Genomic DNA, 13104 nt, shown 5'->3' with positions numbered 1-13104 from the left:
ACTCTCCCCTTTTTGGAGAGAATCTCTCCACTGATTTAGAAATAGAAATTTCTTGGGGTGCCTGGGGGGCTCAGTGGGTTGAGCGCCTGACTTTGGCTCAGGTCATGATCTCACGGTCTGTGAGTTCAAGCCCTGTGTCAGGCTCTGTGCTGACAGCTTGGAGCCTGCTTCCCATTCTGTCTCCCTTTCTCTCTGCCCCTCCCCCGCTCATGCTCTGTCTTTCTCTCTCTGTCAAAAATAAATAAACATTTTTTTAAAAAAATTTTTTAAAGAAATTTCTTTCAGTATCGGTCAATAGTTTTCAGTACAGTGGTATTGCGTACCTTTCGTTAGATTTATTCCTATTTATTTGGTGGGTTTCAATGCTATTGTAAATGGCATTTTCATTTCCCAACTGTTCATTGCTGGTGCATAGAAAAACAATTAATTTTTGTATACTGTCCTGTGTTCAGGGACCATGCTAAAATCACTACTTAGTTCTGATAACTTGTCTAATCATATATGCATTTGGGATTTTTATAAAGAATTATTTCATCTGTGATAATGAAAGCTTTACTTCTCCCTTTATGGTCTTTACACTGCATATATTTCCCTTGCCTTGCTGCACCGACTAGGAGCCCCTGGTCAGTGCTGAATAGACAAACTGTCTTTCTCATTTTCATTGTGAAGATGCACCTGTGACTCCTGAGCGATGAGTCTATTTAAGAGAAACAGATGGTTTTCTAAAAAGAGGACAGGAATTGAAAACTATAGAAAGGCAAGAGAGGACTCATGTTGGTTTGGGATTAATATAATTTAATGGAGCCTCAGGGGTGATTGAGTCAACGATGGGGAGAAGCTTCCTTGGCTTATTTTGAAAGATTGTATCTCTTTAGAAAGGAATGTTATTTTTAGGCCTCACAGGACAGTTAGAAAGTATGACTGTGAATGTGGGATTGAGGAATTGCTAAAAGACTGTGTTCAGTAAACAAATTGATCAAAGGGGGATGGGACTTGTACAGAATGTAAGAGGAAACTTAGGAGGGAACTTTATATAAAAAGGAAAAAAGACTCAAACAGTGCATCAGCAAAAGGAGAAGGTGATACTAAGTTGTAGAGAACTCCCATGGAGGGCCACACCATCACTCCATGGATTTTTCTCAGTATGTTTTGTGCACACACACACACACACACACACACATCACAAATAGTGACGATGGCCTTTAAATATGCTACAGCCCAATAAATGAACCATGTCAGAGGGACATCTCTGAGACAGCACACACATATGTGCATTGAGGAAAAGCATCTGTGACAAAGCACAGCCCACAGGAATATCTGCTCCTGCTCCTCCCCCCCTTGAACTCTATGTAACTGGCAATGATAAAGGTTTATCAGAATGAGGATCTGTTCTTCCTGTCTTGTGAAATCAGGAAGGAAGATTTTAATGGAGGAGCTTCTGGGGGCCTAGTCAATAACTCCATCTCTTAATTAAAGGTGAGCCTGACCCATCAGCCAAAGCAACATTTGCCACCCTTAAGGGACCAGTATTGAGCTGTTACTTAATTACAGTGATCATCTATGTCCAGGTCTGTTCAAGCACTGGTGGGGAGAATGACATAAAAGCCAATTTCTCCAGTTTTTAATTAGGTAAGATTCTTGAAGTATTGAAGTTTGATACAACTGTGAAAATGTTCAGGCTACTCCTTTAAAAAAGCAAAATAAGCAGATGAAATTAATTTTAATAATATGTTTCATTTAACCTAGTGTATCCAAAATACTATCATTTTAACATGTAATCAATATGAGATATTTTACACTCTTATCTAAAGTCTTCAAAATCCAGTATTTTACACTGTGGCACATCTCAGATCAGACTAGCCTCATCTCAATTTTGCTCAATAGCCACATAGGGCAGGATTGGATAGTGTAGTTCTAGGCTTCATTGGACATAAACGTTTTTGGCCAGAATGCTTCACAGACAGTGCTGCAATCTTCAAATTGTACACTTCACATTTCATGCCCAGGGTGCCATGGCATCCCGTGGTTAGTAAGTTTTATCATTTGATTAAGGGGGCAATCATCAGATTCCTTCATTACAAAGGCGTATTTTCTTCTTTACATTTGGGAGAAATCTGTGGGCTGATATTTCAGCACCACGCAGATTTCCTGTTCCTCAACCAAATTTCACGTACTTATTTGAGCAACCACTGTTGATGCTTGCCTGAATCAGTTTTTTTTTTAATTTTTTTTTTAACGTTTATTCATTTTTGAGACAGAGAGAGACAGAGCATGAATGGGGGAGGGTCAGAGAGAGAGAGGGAGACACAGAATCCCAAGCAGGCTCCAGGCTCTGAGCTGTCAGCACAGAGCCCGACGACGGGCTTGAACTCACGAGATCATGACCTGAGCTGAAGTGGGATGCTTAACCGACTGAGCCACCCAGGCGCCCCCTGAATCAGTTTTTATAATGGAGTCTGCAAACCGCTGACTCTAATTTCATTATTCCTTTGATATTCATTAACTTTATATCTGTAAAGAATATGTACCTCCCTCCCTCCTTTTTTTGAGGGTCATTGTGGTTTGTAGTTTTTTTTTTTTTTAATCTGATGTGTTATGGTTAATCAGCTTTTCATATTAAAATGATTGCAAATTTTGGCCCCTGCAAGCTCATTTCTGTAAAGCAACTGGTAAATTTGTTTTTTTCACTTATTTGGACACTTGCCTAAATGATAGCTTCCCCAAAGACTTCATAATCTGTGTTCAAGCATTCTGAAGTTAACATTTCAGACTAGGAATATTTCACAATCCGCAACACGTGGCTGTATCACACTTGTTTTTAACAATGTTTATTTCTTATACTATCATTGGCAGGGATTATCTTTTATTGCCCAAAATGTAAAATATATATTGCATCTTCCTCTGGCTGAATAACAGAATCGTTATTTATTTTTAAATAGAACAAGTGGTTTGAGTGCAAAAATAGACCACCACTGCCCATCTTCCACTCCCTACAGACGTCTACCTCCAGACAGGAGTTCCATCAACCATCGTAATAAAGGAGATTCTAACCGGTCAGTCATAAGCTGACTCAGGGTATTTTGCTTGTGTTTCCTTATGGGTGATTTTTCACCCTTTTCTCATGCTCACATATTCCCCCATGTTAATAAACTAAGAAACTTATTTCACTTTGTTTTAAAAGAAGAAAATCAGGATGCATAAAGATTCACTCTTTCCTTTTGTAGAATGTCAGGCTTTTCTTACATTAGCAGCTATACTCATTCCACATCAGAATCATTTTTAATTCCTCAGATTCCCCAGCTGAGCATTTGGGAAGCCGCCCATCCTTCCATGCCTCCGTGTTTCCTCAGGACAAACAATGGAATTTGTCGGATGATAAAGCCGTGTTGGAAATGTCCCCACCTTGGACAGGGGCCTGTCTGTGCCAGGTCGCATGGCAAAGCAGTCCAGGTCAGTGCTAACATACAGGATGCACTCCCATCACCCTCCTCTGACCTCCCAGCGTACTTGGCTCACGTTGCTTACGCTGCTGCATCTAATTCAGCAGAAGCACAGACTTTTCTCTGCAGCATCAATTCACATCGTCCGAGGTTTCTGCACATGTAAGCCGTGTGTGGCGCTCCTGCCATGCAAAGCCGGGCAGGAGGTACACTGGCCCTTGGGAAAGACAAGTCTAAGCGTCTCCTCTTTCTGACCACACTGTTAGACCAGCCAGGTATTAGAACACAGCTTCTGAGTGTCTCTTCCCCCTGCTGTTCAATCAGAGCAGGATGAAATTTCTTTATTGGTGCTGTGCAGCAAAATTTAATGTGAGATGCAAATGCAAGCAATATTTGTAATTTAAAATTTGCTAAGGGTCATATTTTAAAAGCAAAAAGAAGAAAACAAATGTTTAAAGCAGAAACAGGTGATTAAATGTAATGATATCGTCTAATTTAAAAATATACCCCAGGTATTAGTTGAACATACAATAAATATAAAAATTCATTAATGGGGCATTTTATACTTTTAAAAACCTATATTTTTGAAATCTGGTGTGTATTTTACACTTACATCACATCTCACTTTGGACCAGCCACATTTCAAGCACTCAGTAGCCCTATGTGGCTAGTGGCTACTGCACTGACCAGCACATGTCTAGATGGTAGACACAGATAATAATCATATTTTCCTCTGAAGAGGAAGTAGAAGTATATTCTTCATTTGTAAAATCTGATGGCATTTCACCAGATACAACTTCTTATTATATTCTGCTAACAACTGGTCAGAATTCTCAGAACCAGGGAAATAACAGAACATGCTAACAGTTAAGGAATCTTATTTATTATAGTTTCAGTCAGCACCCACTTTTGTTTAAAATGCAAATCTGGGGGCACCTGGTTGGCTCAGTCGGTTGGGCATCTGACTTCAGCTCAGGTCGTGATCTTGTGGTTCGTGAGTTCAAGCCCCACATCAGGCTCGCTGCTGTCAGCTTAGAACCCGCTTCCAATCCTCTGTCCCCCTTTCTCTCTGCCCCTCCCTGACTTGTGCTCTTTCAAAAATAAATAAACACTAAAAATAATAAAAATAAGTAAAATGCAGACCTGGTCGGGTTGATAGAAGTATTTTATCCTTCAGTGCATCCAGGGCAATTTCCAAGATGATCAGAACTAAATTATTTGTATTTTTCTTTGTTTGGGGGATGCCCATGTAAGTAATTTCAATAGGTTCAGATCCCGTAGCATGCCATCAGGCATGGCTGAGTCTGCACAGTGCAGAAGTGTGTGACCACAGATTGCTGCAAGATTACCTTCCTTTTGGCATCCCAGAATGAGCACCTCCTTGAGACCTTCAGAAGCAGCCAACTGGGTTCAGACACCTGCTCTCAGTGGGACTTTGTCAAGGAATCAATATGTTGAGGAGTCTCAAGTGTATCTACCTCAGCCAGAGGCCTCTGCAGGGACAACCAGGCAGCACCATGGAAGCTTCCAGAAGGAAACACACATGGTTGGAGTATACCGATCTGGCCCATGTAGGTGTCTGTAATTTGTCTTAGGCAGGTGATAAAAAGAACTACGTATCTTGTGATGGTTTTGACAGGTAGTTTTTCTTGCCCTGGTCAGAACACACTTCAAGTAAGTTTAAGGATTGTGACGGTAGCTAGCATGACATATTTGGTGAGGCCTTTTTTGACGCTCACTATGGTCCATATCGACGTGCTCACAGAGCCCCTGCCTTGCCACATTTAATATTGCAGATCCATAGATCAGATGAGTGGGAAGGGTGAGATGCTTACTGTGTAAAGACTGCCAGCTCCAGACAATTTGCTAAGAAACTTCTGATAACATCCTAACTCTCTGTCCCACTAGTTTTATCTCACACATACACACACAGTTTTTCCCAGAATTAAAGTGTATCGCTGCCTATCAAACTTTGATCTGAAAAAAGCCAAATAGTATTTACCGTAATGGACATGTTTTTCTAGCCTGCTCCTGAGGAGGGGGGGAAAGCTAATATTTGCTCTTTACTGCACCCAAGCTAAGATCAACCAACCCACCCCTCTAGGCATATAAAGCCATAGAAGGGACTTGGTGTACTGTAGGGTACTGCTGGAGTAAATGCAGTGCTCGAAGTGACAGGTAAAGCTCCCGAGATTTGTGAAGTTTGGCATTTTTTAAAATTTCTTAAATATTTGTTTATTCACTTATTTTGAGGTGGGGGGAGGGTCAGAGAGCAAGGGACAGAGAGAATCCCAAGCAAACTGTGTGCTGTAGGCACAGAGCCCAACAGGGGGCTCGATCTCACAATCGTGAGATCATGACCTGAGCTGAAATTAAGAGTTAGTCACTTAACAGACTGAACCACGCAGGCGCCCCTGAAGTTTGCCATTTTCAACGCATAAGGCATTCCCTCAGAGCTCTGTGACGATTGAGTTCACCATCTCCACCGTAAGCAGGAGGCTGGAGTGAAATGATTAGACAGTAAACACAGTATATTGAGGACTGTTGCTTTAAAGAGTATTTGCTGGGGCGCCTGGGTGGCTCAGTCGGTTAAGCGTCCGACTTCAGCTCAGGTCATGATCTCGCAGTTCATGAGTTCAAGCCCTGTGTCAGGCTCTGTGCTGACAGCTCAGAGCCTGGAGCCTGTTTCAGATTCTGTGTCTCCCTATCTCTCTCTGACCCTCCCCCGTTCATGCTCAGTCTCTCTGTGTCTCAAAAATAAATAAACGTTAAAAAAAAAAATTAAAAAAAGAGTATTTGCTTTGAACCCCCAGCATATTAATAAGATTGCTGCTGGAGGGGTACATTTGAATGATGGCCCAATCCTTCCAATATCCATTTCAGTGAGAAGTCTGCGGTCAGTAACTATCAAGGCGTGTCCCCTTGAAAATTCAGAGATGTTGGAAGAATGCCAAACGCCCCACATGGACTAGAGCAAATCATCTTTAGACTTGGCTCTCCCGCGACAGGAATTGGAGAGCAGATGGCTTTGACGTGTGGCCCTGAGATCCTCAGCATCTCAAGGAGAATTCATCCGTAGGTACTCGACCCAGGTGAACATTGTAGTGACGCGGTGCCTGGGCATCACACTTAGCATTTATTTCTGCAGGCCCCAAGTGTTACAGCTCTAAGACATGACAATGTTCAAAATAATGGTATGACACTGAACGCTGGGAAGAGCAGCAAAGTTAATTTTGACAGGTAAGAGGACCCAGGTTTACTTATTGCAAAAAGGGAAAATGAACCCTCAAGGTTTGCTGTGCAGCAGTGGGCCATTATTTGTGAGGAAGACTGTGGGGGCAAAGAAAAAGGTGGAAAAGAAATTTCAAAGTGGCCACATGTGTGCGATTATGTAAAGAAATTTTTTTAATGCTTGTTTTGAAAGAGAGAGAGAGAGCATGAAAGCTCAGGGAGGGGCAGAGAGAGAGGGAGAGAGAGAGAGAATCCAAGCAGGCTCTGTGCTGTCAGCACAGAGCCCGATGCAGGGGCTTGTTCTCAGGATCGTGAGATCATGGCCTGAGCCGAAATCAAGAGTCGATGCTTAACTGACCGAACCACCCAGGCGCCCCTGTGTGTGATTATTAATGACTTTAATGCATGTCTCTGTGGCTACGTTTAATGATTCACCTGAGGACAAAGAACAGATTTAAAATTTCTATGCCCCTTCTCCTCTTACTCTTAACCACCATCATGATATTTTCATAATCTAAAACCAACAAGATGTGACTGCAACAAGGAACCTCACGGCGTTCTGGCTTCTGAGAGGACAGTGGCTGTTTACCTTCTCTTGACAACTGGAGTTGGGTATAAACTTCTAGGCTCTGTTCTGCCAACGAGTCTCTGAAAACTCCCGACGGGTTCCGTAAAAGACAGCATCTGCTTTAGAGAACAGAATTCCTGATTATATTCAACACTATAAAAATTTCACATAGGAATTCTCAGTTTCTTTAAAAAGGAAAATCGTTTGAGCTTCACCATCATTACTCTTCACTACTTTGGACCCCCTGCCACACTTCCTGCATGTTTTCAGCACCCTGTGTTTCAGCTGCTTTCTCCATGGGGACTGTATAGACCGTGTCCCCAGGGTCTCAGGAAGGCTGGCCAAGCCCTGGCGGTTGGTGCCACTACAGGCTGTATCGGTCTGAAGAATGATCTGTATGATTCAGAGACACCCTCTTTGTTCTGGGAACTGAGGGCTCTAGGGGAGCAAAACATAAAATAAGATCAAGGAGCCAGCAGCTGGGCCTCAGCCAAATCCTCAGGGCTGTTGGACACACACTTCCTAAACGTTGTCCTTTCATTATTATTATTTATTTTTATTTTTTAATTTTCATCCAAGTTAGTTAGCATATAGTGCAATAATGATTTTAGGAGTAGAATCCAGTGACTCATCCCCCACGTATAACACCCAGTGCTCATCCCAACAAGTGTCTTCTTTAATGCCCTTTGCCCATTTAGCCCATCCCCCACCAGCAACCCTCAGTTACTTCTCTATATTTAAGAGTCTTTAATGTTTTGTCTCATTCCCTGTTTTTATATTATTTTTGCTTCCTTTCCCTACGTTCATCTGTTTTGTCTCTTAAATCCCACATATAAGTAAAGTCATGCTATTTGTCTTTCTCTGATTAATTTCACGCAGCATAATACCCTCTAGTTCCATCCATGTTGCTGTAAATGGCAAGATTTCATTCTTTTTTTTTTTTTTTTTACATTTTTTAAATGTTCATTTATTTTTTGAGAAAGAGAGTATGAGCCAGGGAGGGGCAGAGAGAGAGGGAGACACAGAATCCGAAACAGGCTCCAGGCTCTGAGCTGTCAGCACAGGGCCTGACGTAGGGCTTGAACCCATGAACCACGAGAACATAACCTGAGCCAAAATTGGACCCTTAACCAACTGAACCACCCAGGTGCCCCTTCATTCTTTCATTCTTTTTGATTGCCGAGTAATATTTCATTGTGTGTGTGTGTGTGTGTGTGTGTGTGTGTGTGTGTATGTGTGTATATCTATATATATATACACACACACACATCTTCTATATATATATATCACATCTTCTTTTTCCATTCATCTGTTGATGGACATTTGGGCTCTTTCCATACTTTGGCTATTTAACATTGTCATTAACATTAACATTGTCATTTTAACATCACCTGCCATCTTCCTAAAAATCTGTCTTTCTAACTTCAATTCTATTGTTTTAAGCACCTATACACTTCCTTCAAGACAGGGGGTACCTGAGTGGCTCAGGAAGTTAAGTGTCCTACTCTTGGTTCAGCTCAAGTCATGATCTCACAGTTTGTGAGTTTGAGCCCTGTTTCAGGCTGTGCGCTGACAGTGTGGAGCCTGCTTGGGATTCTGTCTCCCTCGCTTTCTGCCCCTCCCCCACTCATACATGCTTGTTCTCTCTCTCTGTCAAAATAAATAAATAAATAAATAAATAAATAAATAAATAAGACGGATGACAGCCATGCTATGTTAACAGTAAAGTGGCTGGGTTTTTTTGGTTCTTTGTTTTTTGTTTCAGTCCTAGTACACCGATCTTACAATCTACACACATACATTATATATATAAATTTCCAAAAACACATGCCTGTGTCACAATTTCCAACTCTTAGCAGGCTTACCAACTTACACATTTTTGTGCAGCTAGAGAAGGATTAGAGGTGGTGTTGGCAACTGTTTCCCCATTTTTATTACAGCTTCTCGTATATTCATACACTAACCATAAGCATTATATAGAAGACAGGAATATGAGTCAAAAAACACGTTTTCTTTAAGAAAAGAAAAAGTATACATGGGCGCCTGGGTCGCTCCGTTGGTTAAGGGTCCGGCTTCGGCTCAGCTCATGATCTCAAAGTTCACGGGTTTGGGCCCCACATCGGGCTCTGTGCTGACAGCTCAGAACCTGGAGCCTGCTTCGGATTCTGTGTCTCCCTCTCTCTCTCTCTCTGCCCCTCCCGCATTCACACTGTGTCTCTCTCTCAAAAATAAATAAACATTTAAAAAATGTTTTTAAGTATACATAGCCAATGTAAACATATTTTCCTACTGACCTTCAAACACAAAATGTTTTCACTTAACCTTGTATGGTAGGTATAATCCGATGGAGTGAAAAACTTCCCACTCTTTCCTACCATGCATTATTCAACCACATAAGAACTATCACCGTATTCACTCCCAGAATATTTGCTTCAGATTGCTGTGAGGCCCAGGTGAGGTGAGGTGCAGGAATCAATCGGGGGGATGCAGTGGGGTTATGAGATGGGCATGTGGCCTCTAAAGTGGAGAGAAAAGAATTGGGCTCCAGTTAGCCCCACGAAGGCAAACATGAAACCTACATTGAGAGGCACATCTTTCCTTCCAAACACCAGGTTAGTTCCCACCCAAACCATCTATATCTTTGTGAGTCTTACTTAGGATGTCAGAAAAGGACTCCTCTACCATGGCCTGAGGAATAAGGAAGCATCTGAGCAAGTTGAAGGCCGCAAAGTGCCCCTCATTCTAATGTCCCCAGATAAGATTCCCCCCCCCCCCCCCCCGCCCAGGGGTTTGTTTGGCTTCAGTTTTCTTTCTGAAGATTTGAATCCTATTGGAGTTGTGCTCTAAGGTCCAGAGACACAGCCCATGCAGAGAGCTTCTTTCTTAAATGCTGCAGGGGAGACTGACATTGCACTATCTGACTTTTGATACAACTTATGATCCTGATAACAAGGTCATTCCCCTAGGATGCACCCTTAGAACTCCTCTACCCATGGTAGTGCCGGCAAACCTTTATCCGTTTATTTATTTATTTATTTTTGAATCAAAGGATGCTACCCTCTCCTGTTGAGTTACCCCTACATACTGTTGACAAAACATATTAATAAAAATCACTACTCCTTCCCCCCAAAAGCTGATGAAAACAGTACTTAGAGTAGCAGAAATGACTCTTGGGAGTTATTAGAAGCCTTCCCACAGTAATCTCATTCATGGATTTCTATGTCAGGATCTATAGACACAAGGCCTTTCATTCTAAAAATCATGTCTAAAATGACTGATAAGTATGCTGATGGGATGTTTTGTTGGGTTTAAGGACTATTCTCTCTTTTGGAACACTTAAATTTTGTAGTGGTATAGGAACAGGGAGGAACGTATTTGTACCGCCAGCAGGGGCCGGAATCATCACAGGTCAGTGCCGAGAACTTTGAGTTTGACTTTGTGAAAACCTTATACTTCTAGAAAATCCAGTATATTTTTTCGACACGGTGATTTGTTTCCAAATACTTCAGTATTAACAATATGGTATAAATCCATTTGCAGGTTAACCGCGTTTATCCATCAGAAAAGTGTTTCCCTCACAGTGTCACTCAGCCCAACGGCCCAACAGCAGAACTCCCCCGCCGCCCCGGCCCCCCTGGGAAGAAGAATATCTCCACGAGTTTGGTTGACGTCCGAGCCCGATTCCCTCTCTCCACCGGGCAGCACAGCTAAATGCCGGGTTATGCGTCTCCTCGTGTTTGAAGGCAGCTGTTTTCATTGGTGCTCCCCAGCTGCGATGTGAGTCAGAGGCTATCACTGCACCTGCTTGCTCAGGCCCTGCTAAGGAAAGGGAAGAGTCACTCCACGTTTCCAAAGGAGATACGTACCTTCGAGTACAGTTCAGAGGGCAGCAAAAAGCATTTTCCGGAATAGATAGCCCTTGCAGAATTAAAGTACCAGGACAGCACAATAGGACGCTGCACGTCAGCTCTGTGTCTGGAGAGGAAACATTCACCTGCTTTGTGGGCCTTCCTGCTTGCCAATGGCTTTAATTATCTCCAGAATAACGACAGCTCTGGATCAATTTTCTCCAGCCAGAAACTCTCACCTGAGCTCCCGACAGATCTCCCTGTCGTCCACCAGTTCCAGTGTCTCACACATGTTCATCACTGTGTCCCCCCAAAAACTGTTGCTTGCTGCTGCCCCCCTCCCCTGCATCTGTCCCACGCAGTGTATCATGATATCATCTGCCATCTGGAACCCACACACTGTGTGTGTCCACACTACTAAAATGTAAACAACATAACAGAATAGAATTTTGCTTTGCCTTCACGGGGGGTGTCTCCTTTCTGTTAACCAAGGGTCCAAGCAGAGAGACGCCATGTTCACATGGGACTTCCAAGGTCACTCTGTGCGTGCATGTCCGGGCAGCTGACAAGGGCAGAGAGAGCAGATTTGGCCTGCAGCCTGTAGTTTGCCAACCCTTGCTGGAGAATGTCAGCTCTGCAAAATCAAGAGTCTTCCCTGTCTTGTTCACTCTGTATCTCCTGTGTTCAAACGTACTGACCTTCTTGGGGAAGAGAGAGCCTTAATATTGTGTTTGAACTATAATCTGCTGCCAGTGCTCTTTATTTCAAGCAGGATGCAGAGAGAAAGGTCTTCACTGGAATCTGCTGTTTTCTTGCTAATGAAAGAAACCACTCAGTATATATAAAATAGTGAGTTAATTAGTAGTAGACTTGGTGAGTGCATTTAAGTCTTGGGGCAAAATCAAGTTTCTTTTTTTTTTTTTTAATTTTTTAGCATTTATTTATTTTTGAGAGAAGGGGGTGGGGGAACAAGGAGAGAGAGAGAGGGAGACATAGAATCCAAAACAGGCTCCAGGCTCAGAGCTGTCAGCACAGAGCCCAACATGGAGCTCGAATTCGTGAACCACAAGATCATGACCTAAGCCAGAGTCCGATGCTTAACCGACTGAGCCACCCAGTCGCCACGCCCCCCCCAATCAGTTTTCTTAACAAATATATTCAACAATCTAAGTAAACAAATAATGTTACCTAAAATAAATACTAAACAAGTTTTGTAGTTATAACAAATACATGGTTAAGTTTTGCAGTCCTATGAAAGTAAATGAAATTTTTGTAGTTAAATAACTAAATATCTTGGAGAATCAACAATTTCCTTTTCAACACCCTGGGACTATTGGTGAGACTGAGAAAGATCCTTTATCAAGAGAGAGATAACCAATACTTGTTGGATATCAGAAGGCATTAAAAAAGGGAATATAATATGGACAAAGGATTTTGTGGGCCAACATTCCTTCTAATTGTAAATACTTCATATAACTCATGAGTCAAAGAAGAAATCATAACAAAAATCAGAAAATATTTTACACTGAAAATTAACAGAATACAACAAATCAAACTTGAGATGCAGCTAAAGAGAGACTCAAAGGAAAACTTATCCTTTTTGTGTGAATTTCAGAAGAGAAGGGAAGATGAAAAATTAAAGCTCTAAGTGTTCAAACAGCAAAATAGGAGCACCTGGGTGACTCAGTTGGTTAAGCGTCTGACTTCGACTCAGGTCATGATCGTGTGGTTTGTGAGTTTGAGCCCCGCATCGAGCTCTCTGCCATCAGCACGAATCCTGCTTCAGATTCTGGGTCTCCCTCTCTCTGCCCCTCCCTGCTCTCTCTCAAAAGTAAATAAACATTAAAAATAAATAAATAAAAAACAGCAAGATAAACCGAAAGAAATTTTAAAAGGAGACAGCAAAAATTCTAATAAAATAGAAAACACACATATAACAGAAAGATTTTTTGTAAACTAATAGAACCAACAAATTCTTAACAAGATTCATAAAGTAAAAAAGAGAGAAGATACAAAA

Source organism: Panthera pardus, unplaced genomic scaffold (genome assembly GCF_024362965.1).
Source record: "Panthera pardus isolate Hobbes unplaced genomic scaffold, ASM2436296v1 HiC_scaffold_12, whole genome shotgun sequence".
Lineage (NCBI taxonomy): Eukaryota > Metazoa > Chordata > Mammalia > Carnivora > Felidae > Panthera > Panthera pardus.
This window is presented reverse-complemented; position numbering follows the sequence as displayed.